Source organism: Somniosus microcephalus, unplaced genomic scaffold, assembly GCF_052327205.1.
Source record: "Somniosus microcephalus isolate GS21.2 unplaced genomic scaffold, FLI_Smic_1.0 unresolved_chr1, whole genome shotgun sequence".
Lineage (NCBI taxonomy): Eukaryota > Metazoa > Chordata > Chondrichthyes > Squaliformes > Somniosidae > Somniosus > Somniosus microcephalus.
In genome coordinates this window covers 61,380,921-61,390,127 of record NW_028225179.1, presented here as the reverse complement: position 1 = coordinate 61,390,127, position 9,207 = coordinate 61,380,921, and the positions used below count along the sequence as shown (strand labels likewise).

At 44.8% G+C, this 9,207-nt stretch overlaps 1 non-coding gene across 1 annotated transcript; it reads left to right on the top strand.

Moving 5' to 3' along the window:
- Window positions 1–4,337: 4,337 nt before the first annotated feature.
- Window positions 4,338–4,435, top strand: trnai-uau (transfer RNA isoleucine (anticodon UAU)). Its single transcript has 2 exons — window positions 4,338–4,375; window positions 4,400–4,435. It is a non-coding gene; the product is annotated as a tRNA-Ile (tRNA).
- Window positions 4,436–9,207: the final 4,772 nt, after the last annotated feature.

The window sequence follows — 9,207 nt, the reverse complement described above, 5'->3', positions numbered from 1 at the left end:
TATCCACACCTTTATTTTTGCCCTCCCCCCTTTTTTTCTCTCCAACATGCCAGTTGTCTCCCATTCTGCCAGCGCATTTCACACCTAATCTGGAGCCATCTTTTTTCTCCACTACTCCTATCATCATCTCGTCTGGTTTTGAATATCTCCTAATGTCTCTTCACTTCTCCTTTGTTCTCTCCCAGCCTGGCATTTTAATCTTTCATTTCCTGTGCTTTCTCAGTCTTGGCAAAGTGTTTCGACCTGAAACGGTGACTGTAATTCTCTCTCCACGGATGTTGCCTGGCCTGCTGAGTTTTTCCAGCATTTTCTGTTGAGATCTTCTGTGGTTGTCTTGCTTCCCTCTCCCCTTCCTCGCACATGCAGCCGGTTTTTAAACCTTGTTTTAAATCTGCTGCCCTGCTGGGCCAGTGCATTCCACAGTCTCACAACCCTTTCTACAAATATACTTTCACTGCATGACTTCTCTGTTTCTTAGATATTCATCACCTTGAGGTGCAATGGTGGCGTTTGTGACGTCAAATTTAAAGGCGGCCAATTGCAAACACGTCGGGGTCAAATTTTCTTTTGCACAGAATTGAACCTGAATCATTCCAGATGGAATATTGTATTTGCTGCATCACAATAAACAATATCTGTTATAAATGTCGGCTCATTAGTTCCCCAGTGTCAGAGGAAGAACTGTCTGATCCCCTCATTTATTTCATATAAGACACAAACATAGGGTAATCATTCAGAATCACCTCAAAGTTTGACACTGAGATAAACGGGAGATACAGACAGCAATGGAACACATCGCGGAATGGACAAGAGAGCTGGAGAAATAAACAACGGCCTGAGAGTCCAGAAGACAGTGACCGCTAGCTGATAGATATCAATGAGTGGAGGCAAGAAATTGTTTTGGGATTTGGCCCCGTGTCTTATCTGGTCAAAACATCTGTCTAGTTACACAAAAGAATGCGGGGTTCGACTCCCAGTAGGGCCTCTTTTTAATGAATCTCTAGGGGTGAGCTTCTTCTCGTGTGAAAAGGCTAATATTCTTGTAAATGTAACTGCGGCTGCACGAGTTCTCATTCTGGAAGAAGGCTCCAATCGCTGCAGGGCCTGGGTCGAATTTCACCACTTCCTAAATTCTGGCGGTGCTGATTTTTAACTCTTCACCGATAATCCATCTTTTCTAAGCAGTGCCATGTGTTACTTTGTGGTGGTCAGAGCAGAGCTCCAGTACTTGATGTGTCGCGCCGTTATCGTATAGCGGTTAGTATTCTGCGCTGTGGCCGCAGCAACCGCGGTCCGAATCCGAGTCACGGCACAGATTCTTCTTCCTTCCACAATCAATAGCCCTCCTTTACTTTCCTCCTTCAATGTCATTGTAACTTTCCTGCTAACATTCACTTTCACCTACTTAAACCGCTAAATGTGCTCTGCTCCCACCGCTGTTCCTGGGGCACATGTCCCATTCGCCCCAATCTGAGTTGGGCTTGGAAACCAGTCGATACATTTAGACCCCCGGGACCTCTCGACAGACAAGCTCTGCGACAGCAGGGCCGACCTTTGGAACCAAAGCAGCCCGATTGTACAAGAACATTCCTTGGGAAATGAAGTGCACTGGGGAGGCTAACTGAAGAACTGGGATTGTTCACCTGGTAGTTGCCGCTTTTCCCTAAACAGTTGATGAGCGTGAGCGACGGGAAGCGCTACATAGCTGCGGATGAAGGGTGAAATGTGCAATTTTGGCAAACTGGTTATCAAAAAGTAAAATGGAGGCTCAGGATTTATCAAGGAGAGTAAGGGACGCGTTGGGTATAATAGACAGGGGAAGGGACGCTCCGGATATACCAAACTGTTTAAGGGACGCTCCGGATTTACCAGGCAGTGTAAGGGACGCTCCGGATGTACCAGACAGTTCCAGGGACGCTCCGAATTTGCCATACATGGTAAGGGACGCTCCTGTTTTACCAGACAGGGTAAGGGACACTCGGGATATACCAGACAGGTTGAGGCACGGTCTAAATGTACCAAACAGGGTAAGGGACGCTCCGGATGTATCAGACAAGGTAAGGGACGCTCCGGATGCATCGGATAGGAAAAGACACGCTCCGGGTGTACCAGACTGGGAAATGTACGCTCCTGATGTAGCAGACAGTGTAAGGGACGCTCCGGATGTTTCAGATAGGGTGAGGGACGCTCCCGATTTACCAGACAGGATAAAGGACCCTCCGGATATACCAAACAGGGTAAGGGATGCTCAATAGATTCTGGAGCGTGTAAGGGACGCTCAGGGCCTATCAGACAGAATAGGGGACGCTCAAGAGTATCAGAGAGGCTGATGGATGCAGAGTTATTACTTTTTAAACCTCACATTTTCTAATATCATTAAAAGCAAAATTTGAATCCGAATGTAACAGATGGTCTGTCGTGTCCCACGTGGGGGCAATGAGAAGGTAGAATGGGGCCGGACTGGACATTTGAAGCGCTCAGAAATACATCTATAACTGACACAGATTCCCCCACTCAATACAATAATAAATAATGCAGATACATTTGAACATATTTGTAACGAACAGAAGTGCAAATGCATTTACATCTAACACAACAGCAACTCACAAATACTTTTGTATCTAATATGGACACACACAAATATACTTAAAACCATCACCAGTGATTGTTTGATAAAAAAATACTTTAATTGTTTGTCTTTAAAGCCATGATATTTGCATGACAGTTTGCATTGACCTTCCTCCTAAGCCGCTGGAGATTGATGGAGAATGATTTGGGTCCTGATCAATCATTTATTAGGCAGATTAGAACAAGTTTTGAGCGCAAGTCCAATATTAGAAGTCGACGTTAAAAAGAGGCTCACCTTTCGTAAATTTCAATCTACAATCCACAAAGCGAGATTCATAACCCTAGACTAAAGAGTCACTCTGTCTAATATACAGGCCCAATGAACTGGTTATCAAACGTTTAATCAAATGGATTTGCCAGGTATTGTCCATTGCATTTTGACTGAGACGTGTGCCCGCAGTTCCATTCCCGTTCCAAGCCCTCTTTTTACTGTCGATGACTTGCCCGGAATGTGCTTGGAGAAGTGTTAGAATCGCAGTACAGCCCTTCCCACTGTCGCTTCCTCTAAATCTCTGTCCAGGATTTTCACCAGTGCAAGGTTCATCAGCCTGAGCTACTGTTTAATTTGTTCTCTGCATTAACTGTGCCGATCCTTTAACTTGTCCCACTACACGGCCTCTCCAAATTTGTCAATTGCACCTCGAGGGCACTTTCATACGTAAGCCTGCAACATCTGCCAGAGAGAGATTCAATTTCAGCGGTTCTAAAACAATGAGTCGATCGATATCAAACTCGACATCCTCACCTACACGCTATAGATGCAAATCTCTGCGCTCCTCTGCTTCAGTGATTTCTTGTTTCGCAGCGATGGGCAGTTTACGCTCTCTGAGGCTGCAGTCGCTGCTTTCCACCGGCAGCGGGCGCTTGGTGAGAGCGGGACCGGTCAGACGGCCTGAACTTCACTGCTGTCGTAACCACACTCACTCCGGGAGCTGGGGACCAGCACATCAACTCATGGGTTTGTTGCCGCGTCTGAAATGCGGCTCCGAACTGTTGCTTTAACAGAGGCAGCGCTGCAGGATTCTGCAATGAACTCTCACACAGTCGGTATCTCTGTAGAGTTTGAGTGTGTACAGAACTGTATAGATAAAAGGAGAATACCGCGTGGCTGTTAATGTATTTTATTAATCTCTACCTGCAAAACATGATTGAACCGGGGACCAGTTGCACTTTAGACGGAAGTGATAACCGCTACACTTCGGAAACTGCTGCTCATTAAATAATTAGAGAAACAGCTCAGAACAGCAATTGTCATCTACAAATACTCTTACCCTGCAATACGGATTCCATTCCACGTCGAGGAGTTAACTTTAAGAAAACTGTTTATTCTGTTACATACATCTCATTAGACTGTGTGCGAAATTTGCTGTAATCGTCATTAATCAACCGGTAACTCACATGGTTAACGAATCATGGGCAAAACTTTAAAACGTTTCTTTGTTTTGCATGTGATGAATTTTCATCGGTTCTCATTTTGCAGACTGTATTTTAGGAGTTGGGTAAAAATGTTCAGTACTTATGACACCAGGATCTGGGGCAGCCTTTGGTAAATTCACCAGCTCGCGAACACATGAGAGTAACTCCTGCTTCACTCTTTCATATAAACCCAGCCAATGCGCCTCAATTAAACAACATTGCACCCCCGCACGATTAGACAACCTGAAATGTGCAAGTAAATGAGCACGGATAACGAGCATCAATCAAGCGCAGCTCTAGTGGCGCAATCGGTTAGCGCGCGGTACTTATATAGCAGTATCAGAGCTCGGAAGAAATGCCGAGGTTGTGAGTTCAAGCCTCACCTAGAGCAGTCAATGCTTTTGCTGTGCGCTATTTCGACCGGAGCAGAAGGTACAATTGTTTTTTCCGCTAACTATACACTTATTAGCTGTTCCACGTGGGCTCTTATGTTCCTCAGGCCCACCGTGTTCCAATAACGGATGGAAGTTATAAAGGAGCCCTTCAATGTTACTTATTGACAGGAGGGAAGGTGGGGCCAGTTTTAACTGTTAAACCAGCAACTATCAGGCAAAGAATAATGTGCAGGAAATAAATTCGATTTCAAAGCAGTGACTAAGTCTTTGGCACAAGCGAGAAGATGTGTAAACTCACGAGTTATCTGTACAGGTTTCCGACATCACGTTGAACACAAACAACGATTCACCTGAACATGATGTTGCGAATTACAAGGACGGAAGTTACGTACAGACAATTGCCCATACACCATATCCAGAATTAGGTTGTCGCCGACCCTCTTGTTATGGGGAGAATAGTGAGCAGGTTCAGGAAAACTGCTCATATAAAGAAGTGGATTTAGGAAAAGATAAACATATTTCAAATTAATGAACATGACCTCTGCGAATTGGGTTCGCACTAGAGCAGAGAAACCTAATGTAACTTCGGACAAAAATCGTCAGCTCCTTGGTCTTGGGGCATGATTCTCGCGTAGGACATTTCACAAATTAAAATGCGAGAGCTTCTGGGCTCAAATCCCAGACGAACCCCACGGCATTTAGATAAAACTCACCAACTCGGTCATCACAACTGGAATCGCTTTTCTTTAAAATAGGCTAACGCACTAGGTGATCCGGGATTGTGACCACACCCGGTTTAAACAGACACAGAGTGATCCTTGACTGACCACGACCCCGCCCATTATAGACAGGGCTGATTATCATTGCTTATGAAATCGATGGAAACATAACTGGGGCGGTTTTTATAAAATGCGGCCGATTACGATACGCAATTTTTCTAGGGCGCCAAGTTGAAGTTTGACTCCATATAACTTTTCCCTTTATCTACGTCATTTCACTCCAGCCGAATGAACAGAGACCTGAGCACATAATCCAGGCTGACACTCCAGTGCAGTACTGAGGGAGAGCTGCACTGTCGGTGGTGCCGTCTTTCCAGTAAGACGTTCAACCGAGGCCTCAGATCCCATGAGAGTATGCCAAAAAGAATGAGGATTTCTCCCCATTGTCCTGCCCATTATTTACCTCTCAAATAAAGACACTAAAACAGAAAATCTCCTCATTTAGTTTGATAAATATTTTTGAAATTACATTTCCTCCTAAACGATAAAGTTGTTTTTCTGCTCCCTAATAATTTGGCTTTGTTCCCGCTAGTCTTTCATTTGGTGGCAATCGCAGAGGAAGGAAGACAGGTAGGGATGATTCTCCATCTCTGATTCCCGTCCTGCCTTCATTCAAGAACTCCAGTGGTCTGTTTTAATTTTAACAAGATATGAAGAGTGCACAGACCTGAATCACCAGTGTGATTTTGACGAGATTGCGATTACAAAGCCTATTTTAGCAAAATTCAGTGAAACGCTCGGAAGGTTTATCAGCATCAATCGTGTAATGGAATAACGACGAGGACGGGGTTCGAACCCACGCGTGCAAAGCACAATGGATGAAACTGCGCTCAACCATTCCAAGGGATATGTGGAGAAAGCAAGGACATGTTACTGAATTTTGATGACCAGCCATGATCTCATTAAATGGCAGAACAGGCTCGAGCGGCCGAATGGCCTACTCCTGCTGCTATCTTCTATGTTTCTGTTTCATGCTATTTGCATCTAAGCAGAAATACTCTGACTGAAAGTCCCCTTCACCGCTTGTCCTGCACGTGCACACTGACCTACAATGTTGAAAATGTACAATCAGCCCATGTAAGTAAAAGGCCTTCCGATATCTTCAGGTGAGGGGCTGTCCGAAATAGTCGGTTTGAAGGCAGATTCAGAACAGGTTTCGCCCACTTATATTAAACGACCACGGCAGGACTCGAATCGACAATCATCTGCTAACTGAACGATTTCGCACCGAAGTCAAACCCCTTATCCATTTGACCACATGACCACTGCTGCCCGGATCTTCTTGTGATGGGGAGAATTGTGAGCAGATTCAGGGAAACAGCTCATATAAAGCATTGGATTTAGGAAAATATAAACATATTTCATCAAAATGAACAGCTCCTCTGCGAACTGGTTTTGCAACAGCGCAGGGAAACCTAACGCAAATTCGAGCCCAAAATCGGCGGTTCGTTGGTCTAGAGGTCTGATTCTCGTTCAGGGAATTTCGCTGCTTAAATAAATGCGAGAAATCCCGGGTTCAAGTCCCGGCCTGAACCCCGCCAACCTTAACAACGGGGTCATTACAGCTAAATTCGCACACCTGTTAAAAAGACTTATACAATTGATGATCCGTGACTGTGCACTCACCCGATTTAAACATAGGGTCATAATCGCACAGACGGAGGCAATTCAGCCCATCGAGCCAGCGCCGGTTCTCTGTCGAGCAATCAAGTCAGTACCATTCCCTCGCACTATCGCCGTATTTCTGCAAATTTATTTCCCTCAAATGCCGATCCAGTCTCCCCTTGAAAACATTCAGTGTCTCTGATTCCACCACTTCCAACGGCAGTGAATTGCAGGTCATCACCAGTGTGTAATTTTGTTTCTTCACCCCCCCCTGTATCTCTTGCCTATAATCTTAAATCCCCTAGTCCTTGTACCATCAACTAGTGGGAAAAGCCGTTCCCTGTCTCGCCTATCAAAACCCGTCATTATCTTGTACACTTCTATCAAATCACTCCTCAACCTCCTTTACTCTAATGAAAACAAATCCAGCTTCTCCAACATGTCCTTGCAGCTAAGATCCCCCTTCCCCGGAACCATCCTGGTAAATCTCCTCTGCACCCGCTCAAGGGCCTTCACATCCTTCCTAAAGTGTAGTGGCCAGATGAGACGCAATACTCCAGTTGTGGCCTAACCAGCACTCTATAAAGTCTCAGCAAATCTTCTCTACTTTTGTACTCAATACCTCTATATATGAAGCCCAAGATCACAAATGCTTTGTTAACCACTCTCTCAATATGTCCTGCCACCTCCAGGGACCTATGTACATTAACTCCCAGGCCCCTCTGTCCCTGCACACTATTTAAAACTGTGCCTTTAAGTGTATATTCCCTCTCCCTGTTCGTTCTGCCAAAATGCATCACCTCACAATTCTCTGTATTAAATCCCATCTGCAACGTGTCTGCCCGTTCTGCTAGCCTTTTTATGTCCTGTTGTAGTCGATTGGCATCATCATCACTGTTTGCCACACCCCCAGGTTTGGTGTCATCGGCGAATTTAGAAAAGCTACTCCGTATTCCAATATACAGGTCATTTATATATATCAAAAAGGCAGTGGCCCCAGCACTGACCCTTGGGGAAAAACACTGTCTACCATCCTCCAATCTGAAGTACAGCCATTTACCACAACTCGCTGTTTTCTGTCTTTAAGCCAATTCATTATCCAAGCTGCCACTGACTCACCTATTCCATGAGCCTCAATTTTGTTAACTAGCCTTTTATGTGGTACTTTGTCAAACGCCTTCCGAAAATCCATGTAGCCAACATCCATTGCATTCACTTCATCAATCCTCTCTGTTACTTCATCAAAAAATGCAATAAGTTTAGCCAAGCACTTTCTGCATTCCACACATCCGTGTTGGCGCTACTTAATTAGCTTAAACTTCTCCAAGTGCCCGTTAATTTTTCCTTGATTATTGTTTCTAAAACTTTACCCACCACTGATGGCAGCTAGGGAAGATAGGAAAATTATGGGAAGCCTTCTTTGTCTCTAATAGGCCGCACCCCGCCTCTTACTGCCCGCTAACTGTTTACATGCCAGTAGTAGATTTTTGGGTTCCATTTTATGTTTCACGCCATTCTACTCTCATAGTCTCTTTGCCAATCTTATTTGTATCTTCACATCCCCTATCAACTTATTATATTTGGTCTGATTCTGCCTTGAAGAATTCGCCTGATATGCATCATACAACCTCCTTTCTTGTTTAAACAGAAAGTAGGTTGTATGATGAATTTCAGGTAAACATCCCCTTTAAACAGATAAATAATGATCTAGGAATGACAGCACATCACTTTTAAACAGACACAGAATGATCCGGGACTGACGGCACATCCCTTTTAAACAGACACTGAGTGATCCTGGCCTGACAGCACATCCCTTTTAAACAGATACAGGATGATCCGGGACTGACAGCACATCCTGTTTAAACAGGCACAGAATGATCCGGGACTGACAGGACATTCCTTTTAAACAGACACAGAATGATCCGGGTCTGACAGTTCATCCGTTTTAAACAGATACAGAATGATCCTGGACTGACAGCACATCCCTTTTAAACAGAGACAGAGTGATCAAGGACTGACAGGACATCCCTTTTAAACAGACACAGAATGATCCGGGACTGACAGCACATCCCTTTTAAACAGTTATACAATGATGCGGTTTATTCTTGTGCCCCAAGTTGAAGTTTTGTCCACTGTCATTTTTTTGTCTTCGCCATTTCACTCGAGCCGAATGAATTGAGTTTAGGTGTCAGCCGTGGCTCAGCGGCAGCAATCTCAAGCCCCACTCCAGAGACTTGAGCTCATAATCCAGGCTGACACTCCAGTGCAGTACTGAGGGTGTGCTGCACATTCGACGGTACCGTCTTTCTGAAAAGACGTAACACCGAAGCCTCAGATACCATGGCACTATTTCGAAAAGAGCGAGAATTTCTCCCCAGTGCACT